This window comes from Macaca nemestrina, chromosome 2 (genome assembly GCF_043159975.1).
Source record: "Macaca nemestrina isolate mMacNem1 chromosome 2, mMacNem.hap1, whole genome shotgun sequence".
In the NCBI taxonomy this organism is placed as follows: domain Eukaryota; kingdom Metazoa; phylum Chordata; class Mammalia; order Primates; family Cercopithecidae; genus Macaca; species Macaca nemestrina.
The window spans coordinates 124,621,583-124,638,067 of record NC_092126.1 but is presented as its reverse complement, the minus strand read 5'-3'; the positions used below and the strand labels follow the sequence as shown (position 1 = coordinate 124,638,067).

Sequence of the window (16,485 nt, the reverse complement as noted above, 5' to 3'; positions counted from 1 at the left end):
AGCTGCTTTTCTCTCTCTCTCATTTTTGGAGACAGAGTCTCACTCTATTACCTAGGCTGGAGTGCAGTGGTGCAATCTTGGCTCACAGTAACCTCCACCTCCCGGGTTTGATTGATTCTCCTGCCTCAGCCTTCTGAGTAGCTGGCTGTATTTTTTTAGTAGAGTCGAAGTTTCCCCATGTTGGCCAGGCTGGTCTTGAACTCCTGATCTCAGGTAATGCACCTGCCTTGGCCTCCCAAAGTGCTGGGATTACAGGTATGAGCTGTCGCCCCCGGCCTCTTTTTTCCAGCTCACTTTTCCCAACCTCTTCAGTTCAGCCCTGAGTGCTTCCGTTTTAGAAAAAGATGGCACTCCGCGAAGTCTATGCTCTTCTAGCACAGAGCACGGACATCTACTTGTATCAGACATTGCTCCCTCACTATCAATGAGGTGGCTGTACCAGAATAAAGCCTCCTGGCTCAACACCCTGGAGAGTAAAGCAGCCCAGGCTTCCTCCACAGGAAACCCAGACAGATGTTCATCCATATTACCTTAAGGCATTTTCCATTCCACCAGTGGAAAACACTGCCCTAGATCCATTCCCCACCTCTCTGTTCTCTGTGTCCCTGGCTGGATATTGCTCAAAGCAACTATTATAGAGTGAGTTGGTTCGATCTTGCCCAACTGTGTCCCAGGACTCCTATCATTCTGCCACCAGAAAGTTGACATGCTCAAAATTGGTCCTTAGGACCACTGACCTTAGCACTCTCCCTCTGTGAGGGTACAATTTAGGAATAACTTTCGTTGGCGAAATTGTGGCAGGATCTTTGTGCCTGTGTCACACAATCAATTAGACATTTTGCAAGGTAGAAGCATTATTATTATCACAAGCAGATGGTGAAATGTTACTCCATCCTTCTGTGCCTGCTGTAACTTCCTTGCACAACATCATTTAGGGCGTTTCTTTGCAAATTGCAGTTTATTTGAGAAAGATTTAAAGCCCTGAGGGTTTGGTGAAAAGCTCTTGGTTATGAGTGCATCTACTTTGTCTGTCAGTAGCAAAAAGGGCACCTCTGATTAATACTGACTTTGCCCTGCAAGTCAGGTAGAGTGCAGATGAGGTCCTTATTTCTTCCCTACTATTCTGGGGTAAGAGAAACTTGGAAGATCATCTCTCTGTGGCCTCTGGAAGAAGGTTAAGTGAGCATTGACCCAGGAATGGAGGAATTTCTTGTGATGGGCTTCTCTATAGAACAAGATAGCGAATCCATTACCCAGAATTCTAGAGGGCTGCTTCCAAAAGAGAGAAAGGTATTCAGGCCAGGCTCTCTGCCTTGCAGAAGTGATACCCTGAAGAGAGGGGACAGGTGTCATGAGCACAGTAAATGTGGTGGCAGCGAGAAAGCAGGATGGCACTGAGGGCATCCTGGGTGGGGATAGGTTAGAATGAGAGATAGAGAAAGATGAATTTTTTTTTTTTTTAAAGCAGATGCTTTAAGGTTGGGGCAATGGATGGGTGAGGAAGAATTTTAGGCTGTGCTGCTGTGCAATGCACTGGCAAATGCCTACAGAGTCATTCTTTGTGAATATGTTGTTGGGCAGATGCAAGCCTCGAGGCAACCCTGCTTTATTTGGGTTACCTGTGCATAAAATCCTGTTTGCACAGGTTCTGGGAGGAATGAAGGAGATTGAAAGGAGCCCTTGCAGAGTCTGTATCTTATATGTAGGTGAGACAGGCTTAGAATTGTTCCATAGTAATGCACAGTCAAGCACAACATCATGTTTATGGAAATCTCAGAAGGGGTCCCTGAGAATGTGTCAGAGGAGGAAGTTTGAATGAGGCTTTCTTGTATAAAAAGAGGTTTTGTGACCAGATTCACAGCTACTTCTGCCACTTTTCAACATAGTATAGGTATTATTGTATAGGGCATGTCTCAGAATTAGTGGATCCTCTGACTGAGCTAGTAGTAAATGGATAGAATAATTGATGAATCCCTGCCATTTTTCTGATAGTGTGTGCCATATGTAGTTAGAGAAGGCTCAAACCTTCACCACCCTCTGAATGTAATAGTCTTTGCAAATACTTTCATTGCATTATCTAATTCTTAGTGCTCATGTACAGTGGTCTCCCCTTATTCACAGTTTTGCTTTCTGTGGTTCCAGTTAACTATGGTCAACTGTGGTCCAAAAATATTAACTATAAAATACCAGAAATAAATTGCACACCGTCCTGAGTAGCATGATGGAATCTCATGCTGTCTCGCTCCATTGTGAGGATGTGAATCATCCCTTTGTCCAGCATATGCACTATAGATGCTCCCCGTCCATTCATCGCTTAATCATTATCTCAGTTGTAGATCGACTGTCATGGTATCATGGTGCTTGTGTTCAAGGAACCCTTGTTTTACTTAATAACGTCCCCAGCACAAGAGTAGTGATGCTGACATAGTGTTATAATTGCTCTATTTTATCATCAGCCATCACTGTCAATATCTTACTCTGCCTAATTTATAAAGTAAACTTTTTTATAGGTATCATGTATGGGAGAAACATAGTACTATGCTTGGTTTCAGGCATCCACTGGGGATCTTGAAGCATCTGTCCTGTGGATAACTGGGGACTTCTATACTATGTGTTGAGTGCTGTGCTGAATACCATACGGGAATTATCTAATTTTATTGCTCTAAGATTCTTCTTAGGTGGATATTACGAGCATTCCAACTTTGCAGGTGAGACTCCAAGAAGTTATTGTTCTGTCAGTTACCCAAGGTTGCACAGACAGTAAGCGACAGAGGCAGAATTCAAACGCCCAGATCTGAGTTCATAACTATTTCCAAATACTGTCTCCTTCACATTAGAATGATATCTTCAGAAACTCTACTGCATCCTGGTTATGACTTTATACTGAAAACTGTATACCTCTAACCCAGTGATGCTTCGCCATTTTTGGACCCCTCTTCAGAGAATAATACACACACACACAAACACACACACACACACACACACACACACACACTTGCTTGCATACATACATGTATATATGTGCATATGTGTAATTTTTTCTTTTTAATTTCAGAGATTTTAAGGATCCCAAGTTGAGGACACCTAACCTATAGGGAAAACTCATTTGAGCTTGGAGTCTAGTTGCTGTTGACTTCCTTATAAGAGGGCACTAATTCTTGCTGATTTTAACAAACCCTTTCAAGCATTTCCAGTATATCAGAGTCAAACTTCAAACCTGGCTGTTGGTCTAATATATAACAAGACTAGTAACCATTTATTTATTACGTGTACCTAACTATTAGGGTTGTCAGTGGATGTACACACTGGTGAAGTCCTACTGGTTATACGTAGTGGGCATCTGTAATGATTTGGTCAGGGGTAAATATCATGCCTGCTGACAACCTTTTGAGGTAGATGATATTACATATTATGCCCATTGTTCAAACGAGAATCCTCAGGCTCAGAGTACTTCCTCAATAGCTTACATGTGGCAGATGCCTGTCTAATTTCAAATCTGCTCCGATCTACTCTCCCATCCCAGCTTTGAATATACCTTTCCTTCCAAATCTGTTACAGGTTCTGCATTATATCACATTGCTTCTCTCTCAATCTCTTTCTGTTTTTCAACCTTGGCATTATTGGCATTTTGGCTTGGATAATTCTGTTGTGGGGGCTTGTCATCTGTATTGTAAGATGCTTCCCTGTAAGCAGCATCCCTGGCCTCTACCCACTGGATGCCAGAAGCACCCTCTACCCTCCAGGTTGTGACAAACACAGATGTCTCCAGACCTTGCCAAATGTCCTCTGGTGAGCAGAATCACTCCCTGTTGAGAACTACTGCTTTCTTGCTCTTTCGTGTGTTCTCTCGGTCTCTCTGTCTCTCTCTCCACACATAGAATTATAAAAGTTTATCATTGCATGCTCACTGTTTGCCAGAAAAAGTGTCAAGCCCCTTCCACGCATTATGTCAAATTCTCAAAACATCCCACCACATTATTTACTTAATTTACAGATGAGGTGAGACCTGGGTATTTTGGCAGATTAGTAAGTTGCTTAGAGTCACACAGCTGCTAAGGATGGACCACACTGGGATTTGTCTTAGCTCTGTGTGCCCTCAGGGCCCTGGGCTTTATGAGAAATGTTTTCACTGAGCTACAGAGTTGTTTAGGGCTCCAAATTAATCAGACTCTGTATATTTTTATTGTTTGGGATTTGTTCAGCTAGTAAGCTGGAAGAAAATTTTAATGAAGTTGTAGGTCATGTATTTCGTTATTACTTATTTTTATTATTCTTACACTCTTGCTTTTATTGTCAATCCTTTCTCACTAACACATCATCATCCACAAAAAAATTATCAAAACAAGATGTTGCTTTTGACCCTAATTTCTGAGCATAAATATCATCTTATTGAACTTAAAACATAAAACAGATTTCTTTATAAGAGAACAAACTATTTCTCTAAATCATCTTCAGATAACTTTTTCAATGGGTGCTTTATGTGCTTCTTAATAGCACAGATTACTACTAAATAACTTGAACATAAAGGCAATAAGTTTTCTGGAAATTCTAATAGGGAAGTTTTTTAACAAAATAATTTATTTTCAGCAAGCAGTGTGTGTATATATATATATATCTTTTTTTTAAAGGGACATGTATACTTTAGAGCTCTGGGGCCTTTTTGCTTTTCTCAAATTAAGTTTTAACAACAACTTGAAAATTAAAAACGTGTATTAAAAGAGTAATTACCAAATAGAAAGGATGATAGAGAAGAGGGTGCAGACTTAATTGAGCTTGACATAGTAGGTTGTTGGGATGTCATGATGTAAGAATAATAATTCTTGGTATTTGTACCTTCTCAGTATCTGTACTCCATTTCTTTGAGTTATAAAGTGGTTTTTGCCCTTGGGGAATAGCCTTCTCCACTGAACACAGTATTACTGGAGCTGTCAAACACCTTGCCTTCTCCTGGCCAAGCAGTGGTCATGTGACCAAAGGCAGTGCCCAAGTCTCAACTCCCCTGCCAACCCCCAGCCCACCACTCTTTTTTTCAGGATTCTGAATCTTGAGTACATTGACCCAAGGATGGAAAATGGTTGTTGCTGTTTCTTCCTGATGATAGTAGCCTGAAGAACTAACTGACCATGAGTTCCTGGGAAACTGACTCCTCTTGCTTCTTCTTTTTTTTTTGGACAAAGTCTCACTCTGTTGCCCAGGCTGGAGTGCAGTGGCATGATCGCGGGTCACTGCAGCCTCCACCTGCCAGACTCAAAGAATTCTCCCATCTCAACCTCCCTAGTAACTGGGACTACAGATGGGCGCCACTACGCCTAGCTACATTTTTGTAGAGACTGGGTTTTGCCATGTTGCCCAGGCTGGTCTCAAACTCCTGGACTCAAGTGATCCCTCTGCCTCGGCCTCCCAAAGTGCTGGGATTACAGGTGTGAACCACTGCACCCAGCCTCTTGTCGGTTCTAAGCTTCATTTAGTTTTACTTTGATTTTTAGGCACTATTCTGTATACTTGCAGTAAATCTCTTTTCTATTTTGCTAACATTAGGCAGGATGATCTGTGTTGCTTGGCCCCAAAGAACCTTAACTAATACGTTGATTTGATGTTGATAGTGGTGATGAGGAGGAGGAGTGGGAGGAGGACAACAGTAGTAACAGCAGCTAACATAGATTGATTATCTAATTTAATCTTATGAGGTAGATATTGATATATGCTCCCATTTTACAGATGAAGACGACTTAGGAAGGTTACGTGTCTTGCCTTCTTAAATTACATAAGAGGCAAATCCAGGATTGGAATCCAAGTATGTTTTGAGAGCCCAAACTCCTAATTGCTTCACCGATTGGCATGTAAAGAGGATGTACCAAAAGCATACATTCATGTTAGGTCCATTTTTTGCTTAATACGTTATTTTTTATTGCAAGAGTGGGACCATTTCTCTTCCATGTGTTCCTTGATACAAAACCAGCTGCAAAATGTAAGTGCATATTTTTTTCTTGTCTTTATGTGGCAGATTAGAATAATTATTGTTAGTTAAGGGATGTGAATGAGATGTCTTTATCAACCACGAAGTTAAATGGAGTTTCTGTTTTTAAACCACAGAAGATAATGCTGTCTTGACAGATTGTGAGTGACAGAAAGAAAAGTGTTTCCAGCAGGATCCAAATGGAGATGTTGCAGGAGAAAGCATAAATAGCAGAATCAGAAAGCTCTGGGGGTTTTGTATGGAGTGATGTCATCAATTTTTACTCTTTTGGTGCCTGACAGTAAAATAACTTGGTACCTTCACATTTTTCCTGTTGATTTTAACAAGGGTGACAAAAAGGGGGAAAAACCTTTTTTTTGTTTATCCTTAGACAGTCCTCAGATATAATTCTAAACATACATCATCTCTTTCCCTCTTGTGATTGTTGGTGCCTCTATCTGTTCATTCATATCCCTCTCTCTTTATCTCTACACACACACATTCACAGCCACACATGCACATAAACTTTTTCTCCCAAACACACTCGCCCAGTAAAATTGACACCTGCTGGGAGGCCCATGGTATTTGGAATTTGGCCCATTGACTCTGTGGTGAATTTGGATAAACATCTCTAAAGCAAGCTCTCTCTTTTTAAATGTAATATAAATACCTGTGAGACTGGAAATCCTTTCAAATTCTGTATCATTTCAGATCACCCCTACAAAGGCAGAAGCCTTGGGGAAAATCCTCTTGGGAGGTGCTCCACTCCTTGCACATGCAGTTGAAATGTGGATAAAATGAACAACAAAAACAACTTTCATAACAATCCTTGGTCATAAACACGGGTTCTTGGAATTTTGAAAATGTTTTAACAATTACCTATCAAATGATTCTCAGACTTTGAGATTAGGACAATTTCCCCCCAAAACAAAGGGCTGACTTTTCTTTGTCACCTTGAAGTTTTGCCCCTACAAAGAGCATGAATGAAAACTACCATTCACTATTTTGGGGGGTTATTTTGATACTAAAAGAATGAAAGGCATAATCTTGGAATTAAAATAATTAAATATATATTTAGCTTTATAAAAACCTCTTTGTTTTTGGCGTTTCACCACGAGCGAATGAAAACTTCATCGTGTACTGGCATGCGCTTGTTGATTGGCTTTTAGGAACTACTGATTAAGATCAGTCTTATCTGATGCTTGCTTCTCTAAAGATTTCTGCCAAGGGAATATTCCATTTATAATTGAATACCTCCAAATAAGTGGAACTCATTGTTTATAAAAACAATCTATTCTGTCTTTGAATAACACTGTTGAAAGATTTTTCTTACGTCAAATGGAAATCTCTCTTCTTGTAGTATGTAGTCCTTGGTTACGGCAGCGGGGTGGTGGGTGGGGTGGGGATAATGTGAGGCTGAATAGAATAAAGCTTAGTCTCTTTACACACAACGAATCTTTGAAATGACAATTGCTATCCTAGTCCCCCTTTTCATCTCTCCTTGCCCCAGAGTTCAAGTCTTCTGTAAGTAGGCTCACTCCCTTTAACTGTTTCTTTTATGTGTTTCAAACAAATATTTACAATTGTATTCATTTTTTTTTTACTGAAGTAAAATATACATGCTACAACATGGATGAACATTAAAAACATGCTAAGTAAAATAAACCATAAGCAAAAGGTCACCTATTATAAGACTCCATTTATATGAAATGCCCATAATGGGCAAATCCATAGAGATTGAAAGCAGATGAGTAGCTGCCAGGCACTGGAGGAAGGAGGAAGCGGGGAATGTATGCTTAATGGGTATAGGATTTCCCTTGGAGTTGATGAAATGTTTTAGAACTAGATACAGGTAGTTGTTCCACAACATTGTGAATGTACTTAATGCCACCAAGCTGTACACTTCAAAAGGGTTAAAATGGTAAATTTTATGTTATGGATATCTTACCACAGTATGTATATATTGTGTATGTATATATTGAACTGGGAATGGACCTGGTCGTCTGACACAAGAGCCTTCTCACCATGCTGTACCCCTACTTTGGATGCCCTATGCCAGTCTTCCAAATGTTGAATAAATTTTTTTCCCTGCTGAAAAAAAGTCTGAGTACCGCTGGTTCAGTAAATATTCCCAGTAGGAGACACTGATGCAATAATAGGCTAAGGGAATGTATACTGATGTCAGTGATTCCATGGGAATCATTTCTACCTCCATCCCAATCTTCTTTTTCTTCCTCTTTTGTTGATATTCTCAATGTCCATGACTCTCAACCATTGCCCACACTTGCAGTACTTCACAAATGACTACTCATTTCAGTTTTTTCCAGTGCAGCCATACTTGCAGTTTTCTTGGTGTCTTTTGGCAGGTACAACAGGGTAAGATAATGTTCAAGTAGAATGCATTCACTGTATTTTGTAGTTCTTTCCAAGCATTTTGGGTCACTAACAATTTGTGTTAGAGAAGTAGAAAGGAATTGTGAAATCAAAGATAGTAGTCACATTTTGGATAACTGCATAGTATGAAAATTTTCTTGGCATTGGTGAATATTAATATTTTATACTCCCTCATAAGATTCCTTCACTGGCTCCTATTGGAGCACATTTTCCAATATATTTTCTCCCAGATTTTGATGACTTGCCCTGCAAAATTTTTTGAAGCTTATATCTATACTTTAAAAATGTCACAGAGGCTCTTTATCTTCATAGAAAGCAAGGGATTCAGCTTCGATTTGCAAAATTGGCTCTACAAGGTAGCATGTTGTTATTCTATTTAGAGGACTTGAAAGCAGACTCACTGATTCAATTATATTTAATTTGTAATTAACTCCCTCCCAAGCAGCTAATGGTGCATAACTTGGTCACTACTATTCTGGATGGGCACACAGTAGAACAAAATGGCTTCTTTTAGAGAAAGCCCATCTTAGATAGAGTCCCTCCGATTATAATAATACTTCTTGGGATGACCTTCTGGTACTGAAACAAAACTCTTTTCTGGGCACTGTCCCCTGATTCACAGAGGTGGGCTCCCAGCAACTGAGACCATAATGTTTGACTTTTTATCTTGGGAAGAGATGACTGGTCTAGGGGTAGGTATCTGATTATGCCAATCAGATTCTCTCTTCTAAGAATTTTGAATTTTGAATTGAGAGCAAAAAGTAGTTATTAATGGTATTTTAGTCATTTAAATAGCAGTGCTCTAGAGGGAGGTCTCTAAGCTCCTGCCTCTCAGTTCTCTGGAGTTACCTTAATTTCCTTCTTCACAAAGCTTGGGTTTCCATTCTTCTTTCAATTTTGTGAGATACTATAGTATTCTTTTCATTTTTCTTATTTTTGAGTAGACTTACTAGGACTGGCCTGTATTTCTTGCCACCAAACTTACCTAGTACAGAAATCAAAGCAATGAAGTCTCTGCCAAATCTACCAATGCAAGTGATAAAGGCTGCATCTACTTGGTGGTGATGAATTACAATATTTAATTTTGTGTGTATGTGTGTGTTTATATCTGTGTGTGTTTGATTGAATTAGTTAGCATTTTACCAGATGCTCCAGAGCCTTATTGTTTTTGTCCTCATTATCATCATGAGCATTATTGTCAGTCATCACAATAGCTCTTGTTTATGGAACACTTTTTATGACACAGCACTGTATTAAGCACTTTGCATACAAAATAATATTTATTTTATAATTACAACAATACTATCAAATGGATTCTATCATTATCACCATTTTATAGTTTAGGAAACTGAGGCTGAGAACCTTGCTGGAAGTTATACCTCTGGAAAGTGATGTAGCCGTGATTTAGGTTTGTCACACTCCAGAGAAAGATTATACTCTTAAGATCTGTATTATAATGTACAAAGGTGGTCCCCAAAGATGTTATATATTCTTAGTTTGTTGCTTTCTTTATGTTGGATGTAGAAGTGGGATGGAGATAACACTGTGGTTTTTGGAAAGTTCAAACCCTATTTCTGTTGGCTTAATTTCATTATCGTTTCTTTCATGTATAAAATATTGTTTGTGGGGAATCAGGCAGGAGAGACACAAGATTAGATAAATTGTCTTGAGAAGGCCTCTTTGAAGAGGTGACATTGAAACTGAGACAGATTGACAAAAGTGAGGCAGGCATGTGAAGATCAGGGACAGGGAGTTCCAGGGAGAAGGAAGAACAAATGCAAAAGCACTGATTTGGGAATGAACCCAGTGGGGTTAGAGGAACAGAAAGTAGATACATATGGTGGGAGAGGAGTGAACAAGGGAGTGAGTGGTAGGAGATGATGGAGGGAAAGGCTAGGTCTGGATCACTAGACTCTTATAGGACATAGTAGGGAATATGGAGGTTTTATAAGCACATAAGCAAATTCAAGGAGGAAGAATAATATGATTTAGTTTATATTATAAAAGATGAATTTCTGCTTCCAGTAATGATAGAGTAGCTAATAATCCACCAACAGAATAACTAGAAAAGCTAACCAAAATAAAGAGAAGATAATGTGTTTGAAGGTATTGAAGGGCCCAAGGCATCCAGGACTTGAGAGGTCAGAACCCTGGAGGGAGGAGGTGCATTGAAGTGACTTCAACATTCTCATTCTTTTTCTTTTTGAAGCATTTGTTGATTTGTAAATGGCAAAGACCTGAAAAGCTTAAAAGCTCAATAGAAAGCAGCAGCTAAAGAGATAGGGAAGAGATTTTGGAAGTCTCAAGAATGCAAAAATCCTAAACAAAGTAATAGCATGTTGAACAATATAGAAAAAGAACATATGTCATGACAAAGTTGTATTTATTATAGATGTGAGTAGTAGGGTAATGTTAAAAAATCAAATAACATAATAACAGAAAAGGAGAAAAGCCATATGATAAAATTCAACATCTAATCCTGATAAGAACTTTTAACAAACTAGGACTATAAGTAAACATCCTTAATAAAGCCTCTATATCTATTTTTAAAAAACTACAGCAAATATCATACTTAAGTGAAATATTGAGAGCCTCGCCCTAAGATTAGATTTAAGAAAAGGGTGACTGTTCTCACCACTGCTCTTCAGCATTGTACTGAAAGCTCTGGTGAATGTAGAATGACAGAAAAAAAAAGATATGAGCATTTGACAGGAAGCAATAAAATTATATTATTTGCAGAAGATATAATTATGTAAATTTAACAAATGAATTTAGCAAGGATGCTAGATACAAAGTCAGTATAAAACATCAATTGTATTTCTATGTACCAGCAACAAAGAATTACAAAATGAAATTTTAAAAAGATACCATTTAAAATGAATCCAGCAACATATAAAAAGGATGATAAACTATGACCAAATTGTTTTTCCAGAGAAGATGAGGTGGAACAATTGCATATCTTTATGCAAAAATTAGCCTGTACTACATACAAAGTTAACTTGGAATGGATTACAGACCAAAATATAACCATTAAAACTATAAAACTTCTAGGTGAAAACATATAAGAAAGTTTTTATGACTTTATATTAGTCAAATATTTCTTAGTTTAACACCAAAATCAAGATTCCCTAAAAGAAAAAAATAGTGATAAATTGAACTTCATAAAATGTTAAAACTTGAGTTCTTTAAGGACACTATTAAGAAAATAAAAAGACAAGCCACAGAATGGAATGAGATATTTGCAAATCATATCTGATAAAGCATTTATATCCAGAATATATAAAGAACTCTTATAAATCAGAAATAAGAAAAAAAACCAAAGCATAAACGTTAATGGCAATAATCACATGAAAAATGCTCACCATCACTAGGAAAATGCAAATGTAAAGGAGAGGAATAATATGAAATATTATTATATACCACATTGAAATACCAATTTATACCCACTAGGATGACTAAAGTAAAAAAGGTAATAAGAAGTGCTGGTGAAGATATGGAGAAACTGTAACCTTTAAACAACGCTAATAGGAACGTGAATGGTACAGCTACTTTGGAAAACAATTTGGCACTTTTTGAAAAGGTTAAACATGTACTTACCATAAGACTTAGCAATTCCACTTCAAGGTCTTGAAATGAAAACTTGTAGAGAAATGAAATGTATGTCTACATTTATAGCAATGTTGTTTGTAATGATCCCAAGCTATTATAGAAGCAATCTAGGTATCTATCAATTGGTAAATGGGTAAGCAATAATTAGTATATTTATACAAAGGAATACTACTCAACATTGTAAAGGAATGAACTGCCCATACCTGAAATAACCTGGATATGCTTCAAAAGTATTATTTGAAGTGAAAGAATCCAGACACAAAAGAGTCTATAGTATATGATTCAATTTTTAGAAAAGGCAAAACTACAGAGATAGAAAGCAAATCAGTTGTTGCCTGGTGTAGGGAGTGGGGATTAACTGCAAAGGGCATGAGGTAACAGTTTGGATTGACAGAAGTGTTCTAAAACTATGTAGAGGTGACTACATAAATGCACTAAAACTCATCAAACTGTACATCTAAATGGTTGAATTTCATGGTATGTAAATTTTACCTCAATAAAAGTATTTTAAAAGTTACCACTTAAAATGCTTGAATTATTAAAAACATAGGAATATATCTAACAAAAGATTTATTAGACCTTCACAGAGAAAGGTACAGAATATTACTGAGAGAAATTACAGATGACCTAATAAATGAAAGGATACAATATATCTATGAATTGGTGACTCAATAGGGTCAAGAAGTCTGTTCTCTTCAAGTTGATCTCTAAATTTCATGCAATTCTAATCAAAACACCATTATGCAAAAGGCAAAGAATAGGCAGGATAATTCTGAAGAGGAATCAGAACAAAGTTGCAGGATGTATACTATCAACTCTTCATAAATTCATTATAAAACTACAATAATTAGTATAATGTGGTATTGCACAATGATAAGTAAATAGTAATAGATTAATGGAACAGAATAGAGTGTACAGAAATAGAGTCACTCATGTAGGGACACTTCAATTTTAAGAAAGATGACACTGTGGAGCAATGAAGAAAGGGCGATCTTTTCATTAAATAGTACTGAATCAGTTGGGTATCAGGGCAGGGAAAAATGAACCTCACATCATAAACAGATATAAATTCCAGTTGGATTGCTGATCTGAGTGTGAGAGCTAAATCAATAAAACATCTAGAATACAACATCATAGAATATCTTCATGATTTTGGGATCCCAAATATTTCTTAAACAGGACATGAAAAAACACTATCCAAGCAGCCTTTCATCCAATAGACCCAAAGTGGAAACAACCCAAATGACCATCAACTGATGAATGGATAAATAAATGTGGTATATCCATACAATGGAATATTATTAGACAAACAAGTAGTGAAGTACTTATATATGCTACAACATGGATGAACCTTGAAAACATCATGCAAAGTGAAAGAAACTAGTCACAAAAACAAAACAAAAAACCCACATATTATATAACTCCATTGATAAATACCCAGAATAGGCAAATCAATAAAGACATAGAGTGGATGAGTGGTTGGTTAGAGTTTAGTGAGGGTGAAGGTGTTGGGAGGAATAGTGAGTGGCAGCTAGTGGGTACAAGGTTTCTTTTTGGGGTGATTAGAATGTTCTAAAATTGGATTATAGTGATTGTTACATAACTCTGTGGATATACTAAAAAACTTTGAATCACATACACTTGATTGGTGAATTGGGTGGTATGTAAATTATATCTCAATAAAACTATTTTTAAAACAATAGCAAAAAATGAAAGGTAAACATATTAGAGTACATCAAAATGGAAAGTTTATGAACCAAAGGCACCATTAGCTGAGAGAAAAGCCATGCCACAGAATGGGAGATGATAATTGCAATATATCTGGCAAAGGACTAGTATTCAGATCATATAAATATCATCTACACATCAGTAAGAAAAAGAGATAGTCTACGGCCATACCACCCTGAACGCATCCAATCTTGTCCAATCTCGGGAGCTAAGTAGGGATGGGCTTGATTATACTTGGATGGGAGAAAAATAGCCCACTGGAAAAAAGGGCAGTGAATCTGAAAAAGCCCTTTACACAAGAGGATAGTCACATGGCTAAAAAGCATATTACAAAACTCTTATCATAATTAGTTATTAGAGACAATGAGCTACCATTGGACACTCATCAGAATGACTAAAATGAAAGAAGATTGACAATACTAAGTGTTGGCAAGTGTATGAAGCAACTGGAACTATCATACAGTGCTGTGGGATTAAAAATTAATACAATTACTTTAGAAAACTGGCAATATTTAGTGAAAAACAATTATAGGCACTATGACCTTTCACTTCTACTAGACATATGCTAAAAATATGAGAATGTTCGTCACTTCGTTATTTTTATAGCCCTTCCAAATGGAACTCAATCTGAATGGTCATCAACATTAGAATGAATAAATAAAAGGATATAGTCACATAATGAAATATTTATAAAGCAAAGAAAATGAATCAATTACTTGTAGTTGCAACAGCAAGGATCATTCTAACAGCAGAAGACAGATACAAAAGCATGTGCTGAATGTTACCATTCATATAAAATCCCAAACCATGTAAAACTAATCAATGTTGTTAGAGGTCAGGATAATGGTTTCCTTCGGGCTGGAGCAGGAGGAACTTAATTGGGAAGGGATATGAGGTGTGCTTCTGGGATGATGGTAATATTATATTTCTTGATTTGGGTAATGGTTAAGTGGGTATGTATACTCTAAAAATTCATTATGATTTATGCACTTTCCTGTATATCGCTTAAATTTCAATAAGCATTTTTTTTTTTTTTAAAGAATCTATTGAAGCAGTGCAAAAATGAGGGGAGGATTTAGGAAGCTCTTATAATTACCCAGGTGAGACAATTGCATGGGATTCAGGGTAGTGGTGGGTATAGAAAGAAGCTGACAGATTTGAGAGGTATTAGGTGTCTGCTCACAGCTTGGTGATTGATTTAATATGGGAGTGTTAATAGGTTGAATTGTGTGCCCTGTACAGAATAGGTTGACTTGTGTGCCCCCAAAAAGATATTTGAAGTTTGAACTCCCATTGCCTCAGAACGTGACCTTATTTGGAAATACTGTCATTGCCGATGTAATTAGTTAAGATGAGGTCATAATGGAGTTAAAATGGAACCTTAATGCAATGTGACTGGCGTCCTCGTAGAAGAGGAGAAAAGACACAGTGATACAGACAGATGAGGGGAGAACGTCACATGATGACAGAGGCAGAGACTGGAAATTAGGAAGAGGCAAGGAAGGATTCTACCGGAAGTCTCAGAGGGAGGAATATCTGGGTGGATGGTGCACTGAATTGACCAAATTGAGTTTAACATGGACCATCAAACCAGAATTTGAAAATTTAATTAAAAGGCTACAATGATGCTTTTAGCAGACAGAAAAACATAATGCATCAAAGATTGGGCACTTTGAGAGAACAGTTTTTTCCTCATTCTGCTTTCAGCCAGGAATTCACCTAAATCTCCTTGACTAGTTAGGAATATAGCTTCTTTTTAAAGCATTTCAGAGAGGGCTCACAACCTCCCTTAGAATGAGTTGGAAGAATGGCAGCAGGAGGGGCAGTTTGGTGTGAGTAGGTAACATGTCCCTTCTTGTTTTTTCCAACTTGTGCGGCACAGCTGGAAGTGGAACCCTGGAGACACAGCCTCTCTTATTTTATTATGCTTCGGGAAATCTGAACAAGGAAGTAGGGCTACTGCAAATTAGCTACATTTCCCTTTCTATTTCTCAATTCCAAGTACTGGGAGATTTGCTAGGGTTCATATTCTTTTAATCTTTTCTGGGCAGTGGGAGATAGATCTTTGTCAAATGCTTCTCTCCAGGCTGCCTTGAAATGAAGAAGCAGACTTGTGAGCTGGGAGGCCACAAAGTCCTACTAAGTTTGGGTCTCTGCCTCTTCTGCTTTTTGCAGTGATCCTTTGACAAGCTGACCTTCTCTGAGTTCTCTGCAGATTTCATTCAGTGGCATGCGTGTGAATTGGCATGAACTTTCTCATTGTTTTTTTTTCCTGCTGTGGGAGCCGGGAATGTTTCCCCATTGGTGGGAAATACCCCATTAATCCATCTCTTTCAAAGCTGTCAGGGCTCTTTGTTGGCTCCAAAAGAAAAATAATTGAATCTAATCAAGCACCTTAAATATTCAATATGATTAGAGGAAAAATGAATGGGTTTTGTAAACTCCTGTTGATACTAAATTCTATTTGCAGTTAGTCTTGGACATAAATTTCAGAAAATTACATGTAAATGTACTCATTACTGCACTATAATATCGAACATCTATTTTGTCTCTGGGCAATTTTTCTTTTCTTAGCACAAAAGCATTTCTACTTATTAAAAATAGTAATTGATTTTGCATTTTTAAAAAAGTTTTTTTTTTCAGTTTCCGTTTCATCTCTACATTTTGGCTCATGCATTCCAGTAGTGTTTTCCTAAGGCTGGTAAAAGAATTACATTATGCTCTAATAATTCTGAGGGCAAAGGGGAGGAAGGGCAGATTTGATGTTTACTGAGGAAACTATTTTAAACTGGAGTGGG

At 37.5% G+C, this 16,485-nt stretch overlaps 1 protein-coding gene and 1 long non-coding RNA gene across 32 annotated transcripts in view; both read left to right on the top strand.

The window, feature by feature from the left end:
- LOC105483059 (fragile histidine triad diadenosine triphosphatase) overlaps nt 1-16,485 on the top strand; it is a 1,492,666-nt gene that overhangs the window by 141,910 nt on the left and 1,334,271 nt on the right. The gene's annotated exons all lie outside the window — the stretch shown is intronic.
- LOC139361989 (uncharacterized) overlaps nt 5,183-16,485 on the top strand; it is a 28,946-nt gene continuing 17,643 nt past the window's right edge. The window contains exon 1 of the long non-coding RNA XR_011620128.1: nt 5,183-16,388. This is a non-coding gene — a long non-coding RNA (uncharacterized lncRNA). The remainder of the gene's footprint in view (nt 16,389-16,485) is intronic.